This window comes from Salmo trutta, chromosome 14, assembly GCF_901001165.1.
Source record: "Salmo trutta chromosome 14, fSalTru1.1, whole genome shotgun sequence".
NCBI lineage: Eukaryota > Metazoa > Chordata > Actinopteri > Salmoniformes > Salmonidae > Salmo > Salmo trutta.
Window position 1 is genome coordinate 58,580,953 of NC_042970.1, and position 21,412 is coordinate 58,602,364.

Consider the following 21,412-nt stretch of genomic DNA (forward strand, 5'->3'; position numbering starts at 1 on the left):
ACCATCCAGGCCCTCTATACCAGGCGGTGTCAGAGTAAGGCCCTAAAGATTGTCCGAGACTCCAGCCACCCTAGTCATAGACTGTTCTCTCTGCTACCACACGGCAAGCGGTACCGGAGTGCCAAGTCTAGGTCCAAGAGGCTTCTGAACACCTAATCAAATGGCTACCCAGACTATTTCTGCTCTTTAATTACTTGTTACTTTTATTTCTTATTCTCATCCATATTTTTATTAACCGCATTGTTGGTTAGGGGCTTGTAAGTAAGCATTTCACTGTAAGGTGAACACCTGTTGAATTTGGCACATGTGACTAATAAAATGTGATTTGATTTTTAGGATTTAAAAAAATGTAATTCAAATTTTGCACAGGCAAAATCCTAGAGGAAAACTTGGTTCAGTTTGCTTTCCAACAGACAGAGGTATCCTAGTGGTTAGAGCGTTGGGATTGTAACCGAAAGGTTGCTAGATCAAATCCCCGAGCTGACAAGATAAAAATCTGTCATTTCTGCCCTTGAACAAGGCAGTTAACCGACTGTTCTTAGGCAGTCATTGTAAATAAGAATTTGTTCTTAACTGACTTGTGTAGTTAAATAAATAAAAATGAAGACACTGGAAGATGAAATCATTGTTCAGCAGGACAATAACCTAAAACACAGGGCCAAATCTACACTGGAGTTGCTTACCAAGATGACATTGAGTGATCTAGTTATAGTTTTGACTTGAAAATCTATGTCATGACTTGAAAATGGCTGTCTAGCAATGAACAACAATAAACTTGACAGAGCTTGAAGAATTTTAAATAGAATAATGGGCAAATATTTTACAATCCATGTGTGTAAAGCTCAGCTGTAATCACCACCTGTATATGAGATATTTCTGTATTTCATTTTCAATAAATTTGCTAAAATTTCAAAAAACATGTTTTCACTTTGTGATTATGGGATATTGTGTATAGATGGGTGAGGAAAAAAATGTAATCCGTTTTGAATTCAGGCTGTAACACAACAACATGTGGAATAAGTCAAGGGGTATGAATGCTTTCCGAAGGCACTGTAGATCAGAGGTCCTTCTGAAGATCCATTATGACGTCCTGTGTATGACTGCAATGCATTATTGATAAGCGTGCACAATGGATGAACAAGATGAAGGCCAGTCAGAATCATGACATACCCTGTCCATCTACAAGCAGTGAATGAAAGAGAATATTACAGGAAAACGTTTCACATGTACAATTGTAGTGTAGAAAATGTGTTGTACTGTAAATATGACTCACAGATGTAATTATCTTCGATAGCCTCAGTGTCTTTAGGGCCTGCAGTCTTACATTAAAACTGTAAATGACACATCTTAAAGCCACAAAGTGACACATATTTAGTGTACAGAAGGAACATTTTCTAACTCAAGGACATATATGTTGATGTAGGCTAAACTATGCAATATTTAATAATTTTTTAAAACATAATCCATATCAAATATAGCTTCTTTTTTTTAAATGGTGTAGGCTAGTCCTCAGCGATAGGTTTACTTCACTCTCTATAATCTCCGCCCCTTCGAAATTCAGTGCAGCACTACAGTTTTTGGTGGATTTGGGGGCGGCAGTGCGGATTCTCCCAGTCACTCCCAGCTCTTGTTGCCCAGCCTCTCGTTTGCCCGTTGCGGACTCTCAAGGCGGTGAAGTTCGTTCCTTATTATTTGATTGGTAAGTCAAATAAATGTGTTATTTCAAACAGACGAGCTTATCTCATCACATTGCCAGTTGTATTGTAATTTTTGCCGAGGTTAGACAATTTCCGTAACACAGATTGGCTACAAAGCAAATAGGTTACCTAAATTTACTGGGAGATGATGGAAAAAATTGAAATCAAGCAAATATGACATCGTGAATCACGTATATAGGCATACGAAACTATGTTTTGTCGGTCTTTGTTTTTTTCATAGGCCTGCGCTATTAACACCATTAGACATGTTGATCTTGTAGGCCTACTGTTCATATCAGAAATACCTTTATATTTTATACATTATGCGCAATTTGGATTATATTTAATTTGTATAGTGTCTGATATCGATTTCCATGGTGTTCTGTGACTTCCACTATGGGTGGAATAACGGTAGAGAAGAATGGATGCAAACAGGCGTGGTCGTGCGGATCTGTGGCGCTGCGCGGAAGGTAGCCCAGGGTGATGCTGCGAGGGCAATGATTTAGCACGTTTGTTATTCTGTACAGTTCGAAATACAGGCTAACTGTGGCATTAACATTATGTTTGAGTTAGGTTGTGCACAATAACAAAAAATCCCCCATTTTATGGTCCTTGGTTTACGTGGTGCGTAGTTGTTGATGATGTTGGGTTATTGATATAGATAATATTACTCATTTTAGGTGAAGTGTATTGGTTGTTGAAATGGCCGCAGAAGGCTAATGTTACATTGGCAGCTACAATATTTAATTGCATGATAAGATGATGATACAGTAACTATAAAAACGTAAGTGATCGGCTCCTCCTCAAAACATAACTTCAAAGATATGAAGCGTCACCTTCATGTTTTTCTTTAGTATGTGCTAATTTTAAAATAATTTACATGCATCTCGTCAACATGTCGTTTGTGTCTCCAAGATAGTTTTTATTTGGTGGACTGTAAATATTTGCGGTTGATGCTACATGCGGCCTTCTTGTCGTGATGCAGAGGACTCCTCAGCATAAAAACAGCCCAACGTTGCAGCACTAATGCGACCTGGTCGAGTCCTCAATGTCCCAGTCACAGAAGGACTCAAACAACATTTCAAATGAGAGTAATGAGGGAGATGAGTAGGTTATACAAAGGGATTTTACTGAGCAAAAAACTCGGGTTCTATCGTAGTGAAGCTATAGGCCTAGGATACTGTAAGCATCTATTTTGCAAGCAACCAGTCCACTCCATATAGCAATGAATGAAGTCAATAACTTCCTAGTTCCAGTGGTGGCATGTTAGCATTGCCACACTGTGCTTACCTGATAGGCCTATCTATCCTACATAACACAAGTTATGTCAGCCACAGTGGGAATTGAAGTTGTCAAATATCCATTGTGAGAAACAAAGGGAAACATGCACGGTTAAAAGTGGCATAGGATTTAATAAAGGATTTTTAATAACTCAAAGACCTGCAATTTAATTACACTGTGATTATTCTATGGGACTTGCTATTACTGAATCAGTACTTTTTCCAAACAACAAGGCTTGAGTGATATGTTTGGTTCAAGTTATTTGGGGTTTTAATGGTTCTCCGGAAGTGTGTTTAATCAGGCTTTCCATGGCATAGTGGCATTTAAGTGTAGCACTCTAGTGCATTTTCCCATTAGGTTTTGCTTGATGGATCAGGCTCTTTTCTTAAGACCATTTGCTGTATGCAGACCTAGTGTCTGCCTTCCCCACTCAGCCTTGTCTGAAAGGGCGGGGTCCCTTTGCAATGGGAAACACTTCACAGTTTGTGAATGCAGAAAGACACAAGCACGCATGCACACACACAACCTATCCATCTGTCTAATATCACACACATGGACGAATGCAAACACACACACACACACACACACACACACACACACACACACACACACACACACACACACACACACACACACACACACACACACACACACACACACACAAACACAGACACATTAAAGCATCTTTATAAGCTCTAAAACTTGTTGTTCGTTTAAAATTGGACCAACATTTGAATGAGTTTCCAACTTAGCCTTGTACACATACAGTATGCAGTCACATGTGGAACGTTTGTGTCTCACCGAACAAATAATAGGGGTGAAGATAGTGTAAAGGCCTTTAATCACTCTGGTTCCTACCAGCAGACACAGACAAAATACTACATCAAAATATTACATCATATTTGGTTTCCAAATTATGTGTTCAGACCTGCAAATGACAAGATGATGATATCATGGCATATCCTAAACCAACATATTTTCCAGTATCTTTAGGTTGTTCTTTTTGTCTTTTGTTTTTCTCAATTTCAGTGTCCGTGCAGCTACACCAATCTTGTTGCATTAACAGCCTTTGATGTCAATTGAGTTTACTGTGTAGCAGGTGCATAAAACCAAGGCAGCCCTTTCAATGAGTATCATTTGTTCAGGGATCAGTGGAACAATTATTTATATGTACCCTGATGGTTTCACAATAAATAAATCAGTTGTGTTAAGGAGAGATTATTTTCAGAATTCTGTCTTGAATTAACCTTCAGGCTCCATTTTCCCTAAACTCTCCTTTACATTATATGCTCATCCAGTCAAATGACTGATAAAACAGTCATGCTCAAACTGCACAGATACTGTATGTCCCCTCCACTGTAAGCAAACGGCCATTTTACCCACTGGCCCTTTTAACTCCAAACTGCTTTTAAAATCTTCTACTTGTTTGAGATAGATAGTCCTCTCTTGGAGCCATCTTAAGAATCAATTATTAAAAAGACAATGAATGTCATGACATAAACTGATACCTTGTGTGTTTGGGGCTGGTATTTGAAATGGACACAACAGCATGTGTTATAGTGTAACAGGTGGTGAAGAGGGTGGCATCCTGTTTTCTATCAGGGCAGGCGATGGTCAGTAAAAGAGGAGGGGAATGGGGGAGCAGAGGGAGGGGTGGAAGGCTGGGGGACAGCTGCCACCACAGGGTGACAGGTGAGGGCCGATGTGTGTGTGGTTGTGCGCGCGTGCGTGCGGCTGGTAGCCTAGCAGTTAAGAGCGTTGGGCCAGTAACTGAAAGGTCGCTGGTTTGAATCTCTGAGCCGACTAGGTCAAAAATCATCCGAAGTGCCCTTGAGCAAGGCACTTAACCATAATTGCTCCTGTAAGTCGCTCTGGATACAAGCATTGACTAAAATGTAAAAGTACCCCAAAAAATGCTTGGGTGATGGTATGTACGTTGTTTTGGGAGTGGTCAGCCAACTTGGACATGCATGGGCCACCTCCCCTTCAGTAGGACTGTCAAACATCTCAGCCATGGCAAGCATGTTTCCACAGCTGTGTCTGTTAGGCTGAAAGGAATTGACGCTCTTATTTTAGGGACCAAAGTCTGAGAATGCCTAGAGACTGAGCCATTTGTCTTGTAGCCTCCCCAGTGCCCTTTTTGTGACTAAAATACCAGGCCATTTAAAAGGATGGAATTTCTTGAAATTAGTGAGAATAGTTTTGTCATTTTCATTGTGTTATTCAATTCCATCTTTTCATCCAAAAGGTGATACTATGAGTATTTAGGAAACAACACTGAGTAGATTAAGGAAAGTACAACATAACATACTCCAATGTTTGGACTGGGGCATAACTGAAGCCAAATAGCTGATAGCATACTGTACTCTCTGTTATCTAAGCCCGACCAGAACTAGCGGAAATGACAAAGACCCCTTGGGAGTGGGCGAGAACCATGCACAGCAGCAGTAGCCCCAAATAGTTTTACTCTTTCCCAATTCTCCCCTGGATACTTGATACACATTTGTTTCCATGACTTGTCCCTAAGTGCCCTAACTCAATATCTGTCCAGTGAGGTAGAAGCACAGCAAAGACTGTGTTGGGTTGATGTTTTGTCCTTCCTAACCTCAATTGGGGCCTATAGCACCTTGAAAGCAATAGTAATACGTATTGTTTTTGGTGAGGATGAGTTACACAGCGACAAGCTTTTCTTGCATTGCTGATACGGGCTCCCAGTTGTGTTTTATTCAGATCACTTACTATTTCGACACATTAGCCATTTACACAGCTGGCTTAGAACCAAGAGAACCAAAGGAATTCTGATGGAGTGTCCTGCCCAAGGGTGCTGAGCTGGGCACACCGAGATTTCACTCCTCTGACTGACCCTGCAGTAAGAAGTTGTCTTGAATGTTGGCTGTATGATTCATATACATAATGATATAATATAATCAATCAATCTCATTTGGTAGCAGTGCTCATCTAGAACCAAATAGTGAATGATGTGTCTAACTTTCGTTCAACTTTAGCTCATTTGCAATGGATTGTCATGTCATTCAAAATGTAGATTTGCAACTGGGCTGGTCTCTTGGAAAGGGAGAAGTGTCTTTTTTGTGCTTTAATTTGTGCTATGGCTGTAATGACATTATGCCGTCCTTTGTTTGTTGTCCGTGGTCTATCTCTTGTCCAACGGCGTTAGTGCACGTTCTAAAAGCACTAACGCCCTGGACCAGCGCTATCCATGGTCTATCATTCTTGGCTGGAGGGGAAAGTTGTTGAACAGTCTCTGGAAAAGATGAGGTAATTCTAAGAGGATGCATTTCCCGGGTCATGAACCTCATATCACTTGTGTTCTCCCATTTCCCATGTCTCTGTGCCACGAAAGCAGGAAATCATACCCTGGAGTTCCACTGGTGCAGTTTCCATGTCATGTGGCTTGTTGCTGCTACACAGCTGAAGGACAGCATCCATCTTGGCTCCCTTTACTCTCTCAAGCAATTTCAATACCAGCCACTGCAGGTATTCATATATCTACTTCTTGAAATAGTGTTCCCCATTTAGCGTATGATTCATGTGCTGAATAGATAATCCCTGATTCCTTGAAGTGCCACACACACACGCACACGCACACGCACACACACAATTGTACTCTGGCAAAAGAGAGACAGCAAGAACAATGGGTAAGTAGTAGTCATAGGGGCCTTGAGTTGGCAGAAATGGGGTATAATGCCTAGATTCGTAAGTATCTGATGAGAGAGAGACTATAATGACAATCAGACCCTGAGAGCAGACTCCTGTTTTTTCAATGTATGCTAGTGAAATTCAGAGGAGATATGGTGCATTCGGAGAGTATTCAGACCCCATTACTTTTTACACATTTTGTTACGTTACAGCCTTATTTTAAAATGGATTAAATAAAACACGTTCCTTATCAATCTACACACAATACCCTATGATGACAAAGCAAAAACAGGTTTTTAGAAAGTGAATTAATGTATGTATTTATGTTTATGGTAGAAACCGGTGGGATTGGGGATTACCAGTTTGTCTTTTTTTCAGGCTTGACTCAAGCGTGTCTTCTATCCCCGTAGTGAGGTATCTGCCCCAGGTCAAACCGCTTTTCAGTTGTATAAACACATGATACTTATCCACAGCATTGTTATCATAAATGTTTGGATCGGAAGTTATTCATCAGACAAACAGGCATGGTCGTGAGGATTTGGGGCTGGTGGCATAAACATATATAGCCCTACAATTTTGACTAAGCCAAACAGGTAGTCACTTATAGAGCTTAGATAGAAGTTTAATTCCACCTGTTGCATAAAGCTGTCATGGGCGGCGTTCAGACGGAAATGTTCTACCCTCCTAATACATATTTAGCATACTGTTTTTCTATGGGGGTTGACGGACAACGGAAAGATTTTTTTTACGTAGGTCAGAACTTTAAATGAGGTTGAAGTTCTAACGGATAGATGCTTGTTCATGCATTTGTTCAGGTCACGTAGAAATTCATTGGAAAATGTTCATGAAGACATGCAAACAAGAATATTTGGAGTAAGACACGCAAAAGGTTAAATGAAATGCACAGTATCCTCACCTTCCAGCTTAGTAAGTAAGTAAGCCTTGTCTGAGCCAGAACGGCCCATAGGGGCAGGAGCCTACCTCCTGTTTCTACTGCGTGAGGCAGCTTGATGTACAGGTACACCTGCTGGACAGGATGCTAGTCTGTCGCAGGGCTTTACCCCCAATCCATCTCCTTAAAGGAACAGTTCACACACATAGGATTTTATCTACTTCCCCAGAGTGAGATCAACTCGTGGATACCGTTTTTATGTATCTGCGTCCAGTATGAAATAAGTTAGAGATAGTTGCTAGCTGTACCTGTAGACTTTTCCAGTCATTGTGCTAATGCTAGTTAGCAATTGAGCAAATGCTAGTTAGCAACTTCCTTCAAACTGCACGCAGATACATCTCATTGCCAAAATCACAGACTATCCCTTTAATGCTGCATGCCAAGCAGAAAGGCATTAGGTCCCATGTTTAGTCTTTGGTATGACTTGACCAGGTATTGAAACCCCAACCAATCTTGGTGCAGACAATCTAACCCAGGGTTTCCCAAATTCGGTCCTCTGGATCCCAAGGGGTGCACGTTTAGTTTTTTCCCCTAGCACTACACAGCTGATTCAAATAATCAACTAATCATCAAGCTTTGATCATTTGAATCAGCAGTGTAGTGTTGGGCCAAAAAACTAAATGTACACCCCTGTGGGTCCAGTTTGGGACCATAATCCAGTTTTGGATCAGATTATATCATTTGTGTGTAATTTGTGACAATGTATACTTATCGCCTAATCAAAGTATTGATAACAAACCAACGTTATCAGCCATCTGTTTCTGGCCCCGGCCTTAGACCTCTCTCTGGAATGTGGCTATCACCTCCTCTGGCCGATAATACAACCCAGAGGAAGGTGGTGATGCTCTCTCCCTGGTCTTTTCCCACACCACTATCTGATCTCAGTGGTTCTCTACTCTTATTGGGATAAGTGGTGCATCTTGTTTCATTCCACTGGCTGATAAAGATATAATTTGTTACACCTGGGAGTGTTTTATTTTTTCAGTAAATCTTTGATCTTTGTTTTCTTTTCATTTAATGGGAAATTTACTTTTTGGTGTAATACTTTATTTGGCATTTGTATTTCAGCTAGTATTTACATCACAAAAACTGAAAAGTAATAATTAGGCCATTATTAGATAATTACCATTTTAGCAGGTCGTTTGTATGCAAATATCAATAACAAGTCAACAGTAAAATAAAGCAGAACCCATTATTCTTGTATCTGTTTTCGTTACTGAGATACAGTGCATTCGGAAAGTGTTCAGACACCTTTCTTTTCACACATTTTGTTACGTTGCAGCCTTAATCTAAAATGGATTAAATCGTTTTTTCCGTCATCAATCTACACACAATACCCCATAATGACAAAGCAAAAACAGGTTTTCATCAAGGATCTCTCTATACTTTGATCCGTTCATCTTTCCCTCGATCCGGACTTGTCTCCTAGTCCCTGCCGCTGAAAAACATCCCCACAGCATGATGCTGCCATCACCATGCTTCACCGTAGAGATGGTATTGGCCAGGTGATGAGCGGTGTCTGGTTTCCTCCAGACGTGACGCATGACATTCAGGCCAAAGAGTTCAATCTTGGTTTCATCAGACCAGAGAATCTTGTTTCTCATGGTCTTAGAGTCCTTTAGGTGCCTTTGGGCAAACTCCAAGCAGGCTGTCATGTGCCTTTTACTGAGGAGTGGCTTCTATCTGGCCACACTACCATAAAGGCCTGATTGGTGGAATGATGCACAGAGGAACTCTGGAGCTCTGTCAGAGTGACCATCAGGTTCTTGGTCACCTCCGTGACCAAGGCCCTTCTCCCCCAATTGCTCAGTTTGGCCAGGCGGCCAGCTCTAGGAAGAGTCTTGGTGGTTCCAAACTTCTTCCATTTAGGAATGATGGAGGCCACTGTGTTCTTGGGGACCTTCAATGCTACAGACATTTTTTGGTACCCTTCCCCAGATCTGTGCATCGACCTAATCCTGTCTCGGAGCTCTACTGACAATTCCTTTGACTTCATGGCTTGATTTTTGCTCTGACATGCACAGTCAACTGTGGGACCTTATATAGACAGGTGTGTGCCTTTCCAAATCATGTCCAATCAATTAAATTTACCACAGGTGCACTCCAATCAAGTTGTAGGAACATCTCAAGGATGATCAATGGAAACAGGATTCACCTGAGCTGAATTGCGAATCTCATAGCAAATGGTCTGAATATTTATGTATATAAAGTATTTCTAAAAACGTGTTTTCTCTTTGTTATTATGGGGTATTGTGTGTAGATTGATGAGGATTAAAAAAAAAACCATTTTAGAATAAGGCTGTAACAAAATGTGGGAAAAGTGAAGGGGTCTGAATACTTTACGAATGCACTGTAGATGGACCAGAAGAACAGGTTAATTCACTTGATTGAAGACAGTTAGGTTGGGGACATTTAAGTCAAATGCTTGCCACTTTAGGCAACAACTACATCTGTATTCTCACTTTGGGGCTCAACTGCATGTGAAGAAAGACACATCCTTCTCATAGCGTCTAGGACCAATGGAGAAAAATCAGCTAATATTTTCCAGAGGTTTTGTCTTCAGGAAATGAAGTCATAATTGTCTGGCATGTATGACATTTTAAGCGCATGACATTGATGCATAACAAAAGACAGAGTACTCATTACTGGCTGTCAGAGGCTGGTTTGTCTGATTAGATCACAGTAAGATACTTGTATCTCAATAGTCTACATTGGCCTCCTCACCTCTTCTCCTGTACTTTATCTGTACCAATCCAAAAGAGGACAGGTGAAGGCAATATGGCTAAATCGTTGTAGATAATTTGCTTGCATCTTGCCAGTTCTTTCTGATCAGTGCTGGGAGGCAAGCAGCAGAGGATAGTTTTAGACTCTGGAGATGCGTATACATCAGGGGTGGTCAAATATGGCCCACAGGCCAGATCCGGTCTGCATGCCCATTCAATCCGGCCCATGGGAGGTTTGAGTGAGGTTTTTTGGAGATGGGGGAATTATTGTTTTGGGACTCCAGGCCACACTTGAATATCTAAAACTCGATAGAAAGTATGTAGAAATTATAATGGACTTATAATATTTTCAAATAACTGCCTTTTTTCTGGCCCGCAAATTGATATTAGCAAACAAATCTTTCCCCCAAAAAATCTGTGCGGCCCACTGTTCATTTTGTTTGTTTGTCCCGATGTGGCCCTCGAGCCAAAAAGTGTGCCCACCCCTGGTATAGACTGTGTCTTAATCATTTCCTTGTATATATGACTATCAATTGGTGAAATGACTACATAGGATCTCACTTGTCAGAAGATACCTAGCCTACGCCCCAGTTGGGACACGGAACACATTTTTAAATATATTGTTTAGTTACTGTAAAATGGTGATGCACAAAGGTATTTCTCCGTTCAAAAAATAGGTTTGGTTCTCAACCCTGCACAGCTGTTGTCCATTCTCTTTGTTATCCCACTAGCTTTGTCATTCATCTTGCAAATACAGTGAGGGAAAAAAGTATTTGATCCCCTGCTGATTTTGTACGTTTGTCCACTGACAAAGAAATGATCAGTCTATAATTTTAATGGTAGGTTTATTTGAACAGTGAGAGACAGAATAACAACAAAAAAATCCAGAAAAACGCATGTCAAATATGTTATAAATTGATTTTCATTTTAATGAGGGAAATAAGTATTTGACACCCTCTCAATCAGAAAGATTTCTGGCTCCCAGGTGTCTTTTATACAGGTAATGAGCTGAGATTAGGAGCTCACTCTTAAAGGGAGTGCTCCTAATCTCAGTTTGTTACCTGTATAAAAGACACCTGTCCACAGAAGCAATCAATCAATCAGATTCCAAACTCTCCACCATGGCCAAGACCAAAGAGCTCTCCAAGGATGTCAGGGATAAGATTCTAGACCTACACAAGGCTGGAATGGGCTACAAAACCATCGCTAAGCAGCTTGGTGAGAAGGTGACAACAGTTGGTGCGATTATTCGCAAATGGAAGAAATACAAAAGAACTGTCAATCTCCCTCGGCCTGGGGCTCCATGCAAGATCTCACCTCGTGGAGTTGCAATGATCATGAGAACGGTGAGGAATCAGCCCAGAACTACACGGGAGGATCTTGTCAATGATCTCAAGGCAGCTGGGACCATAGTCACCAAGAAAACAATTGATAACACACTACGCCGTGAAGGACTGAAATCCTGCAGCGCCCGCAAGGTCCCCCTGCTCAAGAAAGCACATATACATGCCCGTCTGAAGTTTGCCAATGAACATCTGAATGATTCAGAGGACAACTGGGTAAAAGTGTTGTGGTCAGATGAGACCAAAATGGAGCTCTTTGGCATCAACTCAACTCGCCGTGTTTGGAGGAGGAGGAATGCTGCCTATGACCCCAAGAACATCATCCCCACCGTCAAACATGGAGGTGGAAACATTATGCTTTGGGGGTGTTTTTCTGCTAAGGGGACAGGACAACTTCACCGCATCAAAGGGACGATGGACGGGGCCATGTACCGTCAAATCTTGGGTGAGAACCTCCTTCCCTCAGCCAAGGCATTGAAAATGGGTTGTGGATGGGTATTCCAGCATGACAATGACCCAAAACACACGGCCAAGGCAACAAAGGAGTGGCTCAAGAAGAAGGACATTAAGATCCTGGAGTGGCCGAGCCAGTCTCCAGACCTTAATCCCGTAGAAAATCTGTGGATGGAGCTGAAGGTTCGAGTTGCCAAATGTCAGCCTCGAAACCTTAATGACTTGGAGAAGATCTGCAAAGAGGAGTGGGACAAAATCCCTCCTGAGATGTGTGCAAACCTGGTGGCCAACTACAAGAAACGTCTGACCTCTGATTGCCAAAAAGGGTTTTGCCACGAAGTACTAAGTCATGTTTTGCAGAGGGGTTAAATACTTATTTCCCTCATTAAAATGCAAATCAATTTATAACATTTTTGACATGCGTTTTTCTGGATTTTTTTGTTGTTATTCTGTCTCTCACTGTTCAAATGAACCTACCATTAAAATTATAGACGGATCATTTCTTTGTCAGTGGGCAAACGTACAAAATCAGCAGGGGATCAAATACTTTTTTCCCTCACTGTAGCTGAACAATACATAATAATAAGAGCTTTGGATGTGTGCCTTTACCAACAGTTTACTGGATAGCCATTAGCACATTTGAAACTGAAAACTGAACAGCTTGCAGCTGTTGTAGCAAGACATATATTTTCTATGGTTAATGTTGGTTTATTTTTTAAGGATGCATGTGTCAGTAGAAACTGCAGACGAGTAGAATGTATTTAAAAAAGATCACCCTTTTAAGAATGGATCGTAACATTCATGTAGCTCATTTGAAAATAAAAAATGTTCAATTTTTCGAATGTGTGTTTTCTGGACATGGTATACATCAACAAACTTACTTGAGAAAGGGATTAGCATAGTATGGCATTGACTGTAAATATAATTATGTTGGAGGAGATAAGGTCAGCTAATGGGGCTGAGGGAGGCAGTTGACAAAGATTTGATTGGAAGGCTTGGATCTCTTCCTTCATAATCCTAGCATGTGATGCACATGCTTTCATACAATAATGTCAATAGAAGATTTACACAAAAACTTGAGTTACGCAGGCGGATGTCAAAGTAAATTAGGATTCAGGGCTGAGTGAGTCACTATATTTTGGGGACTCACCAAGCCTCCTGTCAACCAAAGCCCAATATCATCATCTTGAATTCACATAATTTGCCTTGTTTTGGCACAATTCTACACAATTTAGAAACTATCTAGTTTCAAATCCTACTCTGAGCAATTGTATCTCTTACAGCACATATGCAGTAGAATATAAATGACTGCCTTCTGTAGGGCCTTGTTCTATGTGTGTCATGCTAAAAAGCTGTAGCACAGCTGTAGCAAGCACTTGCGCTAACACACATTCCATGCATGTGTGTCCAGTTAGTAGGAGCCCCTCCCAAAATACGATTGCCTGGTATGCTAGTGATGCGTTACAAAAAGCAAGTCGTACAGTAATATGGTCGGCTGCAAAACTACATGCCTTGGATAGTGTAACCGATGTGAAATGGCTAGTTAGTTAGCGGTGGTGCGCGCTAATAGCATTTCAATCAGTGACGTCACTCGCTCTGAGACTTGAAGTAGGGTTTCGCGGCTTTTGTGGCGCGATGGGTAACGATGCTTCGGTGGGTGTCAGTTGTTGATGTGTGCAAGGGTCCCTGGTTCGAGCCCGGGTTGGGGCGAAGAGAGGGACGGAACCTACACTGTTACATTGATGCTGTTGACCCGGATCGTTGGTTGCTGCGGAAAAGGAGGAGTGAGTGTAACCGAAGTGACGGAACCTACACTGTTACAATAGCATACATGTTTGAATGCACAAAGACTGAGTGGCATGTCTCTCCTGTCACTTTAAACAGAGGTAGGGGGGGCTTAACAATAGACGCAATCCGTATCCGTAGGACCAGTATGCGATGTGAGGTGTAGAGCAGCATTTGTGTGGGTGTGTGCAGACACAAAATCAGATTTTGTTGTGTTTGGGAAGGGGATGTGTGATGTAACAAGGATTGTCTGGCTTTATACATTGAAAAAGGGGGAAAGTGTACATGTTGTATGCTTGCAAAGTAAATCATGTATTGTGTGATTGCCATGTGGATTTTAAACATGCATACCCACAGCTTAGCCCTAGTTTAGAAACACACAGCACTGTCATGGTGAGCTGATGTAGAATGCATGAAGATTACTGAAACAAATGGTGCCAGACGGTTGCAATATCAGGAAAGTATGGCCATCATTCCCCTCTTGTCCAGACAGCTTTACATGATGGACATTGTGGAGAGTAGATGGTAAAACGATAGCTTCAGACTGAACGGGTCCACACAACAGCCAACTGTTAGATAGCACAAAGGTTGCTGGGTATATAGCGCTCCATGGCTATTTGCCAAGCTAGTATCCAAGCTGTTGCAATTTCTGCTATTGCTCAGAGTGAGGGGGTGGAAGCAGCCTAGTCTCATAGACTAGACGTAGCATAGTAAATGTAAATCCGTGACACTCAAATTAGTTTGATATGGTTACATAAGACAGAAGGTTACTTAAGGCAAAACCAAAAGTAGAGTGGTTGGTCGCGATGGATGAGTGGGAGTATATAACGTGAACGTCTAGCAACATAAAGGTTGTGCGTTCAAATCTAATCAAGGACAACTTTTAGCTAATTAGCAACTTTGCAACTACTTACTACTTTTTAGCCACTTTGCAACAACTTAGCTTGTTAACTTACCCTAACACTATCCTTAAAACCCTTTAACCCCCTACAGTCGATGTCCGTGCCCCCGTGGGAAATCTAATTATCATAATGGAAAAAATCCCCATCAAAATCCTTCTGTTTTACGGTCGAGATATCAGGTTTTTTTGCATGGGCTGCGTCTCAATCCAATGGTGGCTTTCTGCATCTGCGGTGGAAGGTAGCCGAGCTACAGCGGTGATTGTCAGACCATGAAACATCCCGAAAATCGTTTTTCTCATGAAAACATCTGTAGCGTCCGAACAGTTTGGGCTACACTCTAATATATCTGTTTTTCCATGTCTGAATCTGCCATTCAATGCATATTTATGGGCTAATAGCAGTAAGGCCAAATTCAGTGTTTCATCAAAAATACCTAAAATTCAAAATCAAATAGTTAAATGATCCTTGGTATGTCCATCTTAAAACAATTCCACATGTTATCTAAGTAGAATCCCCCCACCCCAGCTTAGACTCTTAAGGATTAACCCTAACCCCTAACCCCTAGCCTAGCTAATGTTAGCCACCTAGCTAACATTAGCATTAGCCACCTAGCTAACGTTATACACTACAAATTGGAATTCGTTAACATCGCTTTAGCAAATTCGTAACATATTGGACAAATTGTTATTCATAACATACCATACGAAATGGATGATGGACATCCACAAATTAATACATACCATATGAAATGTAACATATCATTGGAGTATCCCACATTTACATTTACTGAATTTTCATACCATCTGAATAGGGTGTGAATATCATGATACCTTTTCTTAGGGGAGGAGGCAGGTGGGACATTCAGATTCAGATGTAAATAGTATGTATTCCATCAATGGAGGTGCCTTGTAACTGGAATGTATCTCTTGTAGCCTGCTCTCATTCTGTGAAGTAAACATGATGAAAATGAATGAACGTAAGCCTTACTATCTATAAAAATAAATTGTTAAAATGTTGCCTTTGAAGAGAAAAAATGCTGGTTGATATTCTATGATTGCACCATCTCAGATCAATGTTGATCTCAGTTCCCTAGTGGGTGAAGTTGTATCTGCGAGTGAAAAATCATTACATTTATAGTTTAGTCATTTAGCAGATACTCTTATCCAGAGCAACGTAGAAGAGCAATTATGGTTTAGTTCTTTACTAAATGGCACATTGACAGATATTTCACTTAGTTGGCTTGGGGATTCAAACTAGCGACCTTTCGGTTACTGGACCAATGTTCTTAACCGCTGAACTGGACTGCTTTGACATAATTCTTAACCTGGGGTATATTCAAGGAGGTGAAATGTTCAAACTGTTGCTCATAGAAATGTGATGTGTAGAGATGAAATTACTCACCTATCCTGAACAAACCCTAGATTTAGTGGGATGAAAGGGCTGTGGGGTGAAGTTGCCCCTAGGTACCGGCTATGATTAGTTTCCTTTACCCAATCCTAACCTGCCTGACAAATGATCAGCGTCTAGGGACAACTTCACCCTACTCCGGATGAAATGGCTGTGGGGTGAAAAATTATAATATATCGAACAGAAATGCCAGCCAATAGAGATGAGTCTAAAGGCCTGCTTTAAATATCCCATAGGTTTGAGCAGCCCTGAGATTGTCGAGAAGGGAGTACCAAAGGCGTTGTGCGTGTGGGAGGAAAAAGGATGTTTCGTAGGTCTGACAGGTTGGAGGGTCCAATGCCATTTAGGGCTTTTGTAGGCGATCTAGGGATTCTGGTGAGATGGACCATAGCAGAAATGAAATGACCCAACAGCTGCATATAAGTAATGTGTCATAGGGGAGGGGAGAGAAGGAGAGGGAAGGGGGTACTGAGTCTAGCAGTTGTGAGAGCCTTTGGAAGAGGAGGACACCTAGTGGTGGTATGGTAGGGATTTGTAGTTGTCAACTAATGTGAATTCAATGTGAAATCAACAAAACATGCCACCATGTCATTGGATTTAAAGTTGGGTGAAAAAAATACGAAATTCCCTTACGTTGATGCACGTTGATGACTTTTTGCAAATCCAGTCAGTTTTTCATGTTGATTCAATAGCATCACATAGATTATTTTTTAAACGACGTGGAAACAACGTAGGTTCAACCAGTTTTTGCCTCGTGGGTAGTTTCATTTTATTCCTCTCTGAAATTAGTAGATGGAAAGGTTTATAGTGAAATCTACGCTATATTGCGGGCAGAGAGTACATGTTGACTTGCAGGACAAATCAGTACACACATGAAGGAGTTTAAGAAACCCAGTCAGTATTTGGCATAAGAACACACTAGAAATAACAACATTTTAACAACATAATTCAAATTCTTAAGGGATTTCTTACAATGAAAGAATAGATGAACCTGAATCTACTACCTGACCTGACCTGATGACTGACCTTTGACCTAAACTCACCCAGCAAAAAAGTATACCTGTATCTCAATATGAACAAAGCATCACTTCAACATTTGATATTTGCCATACTTTAGGTTTGACGGAAGACTGTTTTTATATCTTCATGGGATTTTTCCATAAGGTTAGGGAGTGTTTGGAGGGCTCATGTTACCTGTTCCATTAGAGTTGTTCTAGCCCCAGAGGACCCTTATTAGCTCTTCTTTCCTTTCAGGACATTAACATGAAGGCCATTTGTAGAGCTCCATACCGTCCCATATCTCCTCCTCCATTTCCTCGAGGGCTGATATCTCCTCTTACATCCAGTAAATGTTAAGACCACTAATGCATAATTGCTGATTAACTTTTTTCTGAATCCTAGGACTTCTTATGATGATTAAAATGTATCTCCTCTTGAATCATTCCATCAAAACAGAACATTTATTTTGTATTTAGAATATGGATGGGGGCCTCCCAAGTAGCGCACTACAGACCCGGGTTCGATCCCAGGCTGTGTCTCCCATGACCGGGAGACCCATGAGCCGGTGCACAATTGGCCCAGCGTCGCCCAGGTTAGGGGAGGGTTTGGCCGGCCAGGATGTCCTTGTCCCGTCACGCTCTAGTGACTCCTTGTGGCAGGCCGGGTGCCTGCAAGCTGACTTTCAGTTGCCAGTTGTACAGTGTTTCCTCCGACACATTGGTGTGGCTGGCTTCTGGGTTAAGCGAGCAGTGTGTCAAGAAGCAGTGCAGCTTGGCTGGGTCGTGTTTCGGAGGACGCATGGCAATCCACCTTCGCTTCTCTCGAGTCCGTACGGTAGTTGCAGCGATGGGACAAGACTGTAACTACCAATTGGGGAGAAAAAGGGGTAAAAGTAAAAAAGATATATAATATGGATGGACATTGTTTATTAAAGAAGACATAAAAGATCAGTACAGTGCAGTTGAGCAGAACTATTATCAATGATTGCCGTAAAGTAATGCTTTTGCATAATTTCAGCCAGTAGTTTTGAATGTTGTGATCATGTGCCAAAACGGGTCCCTGAAGATTTTGCACAATTGTGTTCTACCTCATCTATGTCGTATGATATGTTACGTCCTGCATTTAAAAAAATGTACATGAAATGTTACGAATTACATTTCGTACAATATGCTACGCATTTGTAAATGCTTAAGATCTCGGACTACATCTTTAAAATTATTTGAATATATTTTTACAAAACAAAGACTGAGAACTTGAGAATTTTTATGTTCAGATAACTAGTCAAATATAGACATTAGCTGTGTTGTTAACCAGCTAATGAAATTGGCTGAGTTGAATACTCTTTGGCGGTAATGGCTTGGCAGTCCTAGGAGCAGGTTAGCATTTTTCATCATGAATCTTGTTATGGAGGCAGCTCTGCAGTGTCATCACTAGCGGGTACATCCACAAAGTCATCAAATCTGATTTTAAACCTAACCCTAACCTTAACCACACTGCAAACGCCTAACCCTAACCTTAAATGAAGACCAAAAAGCGAATTTTTGTTTTCTATGATATTTACAATATAGCTAATTTTGACTAGCAGAAATTGCCCAGTTCTGCCTCCAGGACAAGACTCATGAAAATAAATGTCAACCTGCGCCCTAGGCTGCGTCACAAATGACACTCTATTCCCTTTATAGTGCACTACTTTTGAGCAGGGCCCATAGGGCACGAGGGAAAAGTAAAAAGGGTGCCATTTGGGACTCATGCCTAGACAGGGGAGGGATAGAGGGGGATACACAACGTATCAGACAAGGAGGAAAAGGCTGAGGCAATCTATAGACAACTACTAATGTTTACAGGAAGTGAAGAGCCCTTTGGTTGCAGTTTCTGCTGATGATCATATGCACTTAGAATTGTCTGCTAAGTGGCGAAGTGCGTAAAAGGCAGCCGTAGTCACTGTGGAGGCCTCTGGTTAGGGAAATAAAGTGCGTACTGTATGTACACTGCTGCTTCCATCAACTGTAGGAGCTGTGATAATGACAACGCCGACGATGATGATGATAATAAGATGCCCTCCCTCTCTCTTTCTTTCTTTTATTCTTTATTATTCTTTATTGTAGGGTATGAGGCCTATTTTCGTAAACATCGGATTGGGAGTATTATTAGTTTATGTATTATATACAGTACAAGTCAAAAGTTTGGATATACCTACTCATTCAAGGGTTTTTCTTTATTATTACTATTTTCTACATTGTAGCATAATAGTGAAGACATTAAAACTATGAAATAACACATATGGAATCATGCAGTAACCAAAAAAGTGTTAAACAAATCAAAATCTATTTTATATTTGAGATTCTTCAAAGTAGCCACCCTTTGCCTTGATGACAGCTTTGCACACTCTTGGCATTCTCTCAACCAGCTTCATGAAGAATGCTTTCCCAACAGTCTTGAAGGAGTTCCCACATATGCTGAGCATTTGTTGGCTGCTTTCCTTCACTCTGCGGTCCAACTCATCCCAAACTATCTCAATTAGGTTGAAGTCAGGTCATCTGATGCAGCACTCTGTTACTCTCCTTGGTCAAATAGCCCTTGCACAGCCTGGAGGTGTGTTTTGGGTCATTGTCCTGTTGAAAAACAAATGAAAGTCCCACTAAGCGCAAACCAGATGGGATGTCATATCGCTGCCGAATGCTGTGATAGCCATGCTGGTTAAGTGTGCCTTGAATTCTAAATAAATCACCGACAGTGTCACCAGCAAAGAACCCCCACTCCATCACACCTCCTCCTCCATGCTTCACGGTGGGAACTACACATGTGGTGATCATCCGTTCACCTTCTCTGCATCTCACAAAGACAAGGCGGTTGGAACATTTAAAAAAAAAATTGGACTCATCAGACCAAAGGACAGATTTCCACCAGTCGAATGTCCATTGCTCATGTTTCTTGGCCCAAGCAAGTCTCTTCTTCTTATTGGTGTCCTTTAGGAGTGGTTTCTTTGTAGCAATTTGACCATGAAGGCCTAATTCATGCGGTCTCCTCTGAACAGTTGATGTTGAGATGTGTCTGTTACTTGAACTCTGTGTAGCATTTATTTGGGCTGCAATCTGATGTGCAGTTAACTCTAAAGAACTTATCCTCGGCAGCAGAGGAACTCTGGCTCTTCCTTTCCTGTGGCGGTCCTCATGAGAGCCAGTTTCATCATAGAACTTGATGGTTTTTGCAACTGCACTTGAAGAAACTTTCAAAGTTCTTGACATTTTCCTGATTGACTGACCTTCCTGTCTTAAGGTAACGATGGACTGACATTTCTCTTTGCTTATTTGAGCTGTTCTTGCCATAATATGGACTGGTGTTTTTTACCAAATAGGGCTATCTTCTGTATACCACCCCTACCTTGTCTCAAACCAACTGATTGGCTCAAACACATTAAGAAGGAAAAAATTCCACAAATTAACTTTTAACAAGGCACATTCCAGGTGCCTATGTCATGACTACCTTATTAAGCTGTATATATATATATACTACCGGTCAAAAGTTTTAGAACACCTACTAATTCAAGGGTTTTTCTTTATTTTTACTATTTTCTACATTGTAGAATAATATTGAAGACATCAACATATGAAATAATACATATGGAATCATGTAGTAACCTAAAAAGTGTTAAACAAATCAAAATATATTTTGTATTTCAGATTCTTCAAATAGCAATCCTTTGCCTTGATGACAGCTTTGCAAAGGGTCTGAATACTTATGTAAATAAGAATTTTCAGTTTCTTATTTTTAATACATTAACAAAAATGTCTAAAAACCTTTGTCATTATGGTATTGTAGATTGATGATGAATTCTGTTGTTTAATACATTTTAGAATAAGGCTGTAACGTAACAAAATGTGGAAAAGGTGAAGGGTTCTGAATGATTTCCGAATGCACTGTACATACACCACAGTGTTCGTAAAACACGTTTGGCACGTAAGACACTGTCACGACCTGACCAGTAAAAGAGGTTATTTGTTATTGTATTTTGGTCAGGACGTGGCAGGGGTGTGTTTGTTTTGTGTTGTCGGGGTTTTTGGGTTGTGTTCTATGTTTTGTATTTCTATGTTCTATTTTCAATTTTTTTCTATTTCTATGTCTAGTTTATTGTTTTGACCTTCAATTGGAGGCAGCTGTTCCTCGTTGACTCTAATTGAAGGTCCTATTTAGTAGGGGTGTTTTTTCTATGGGA

General features: G+C 40.9%; 1 protein-coding gene across 3 annotated transcripts in view; it reads left to right on the forward strand.

Annotated features, from left to right (window-relative positions):
• Positions 1–1,585: 1,585 nt before the first annotated feature.
• LOC115208463 (spectrin beta chain, non-erythrocytic 1) overlaps positions 1,586–21,412 on the forward strand; it is a 97,914-nt gene continuing 78,087 nt past the window's right edge. The window contains exons 1-2 of one of the 3 annotated variants that reach the window (XM_029776532.1): positions 1,586–1,699; positions 6,343–6,473. The gene's annotated coding sequence lies outside the window, so the exon portion shown is untranslated. Of the gene's footprint in view, positions 1,700–6,339; positions 6,474–21,412 lie in introns of all 3 variants that reach the window. The other 2 variants (XM_029776533.1, XM_029776531.1) reach the window with 2 other exon arrangements.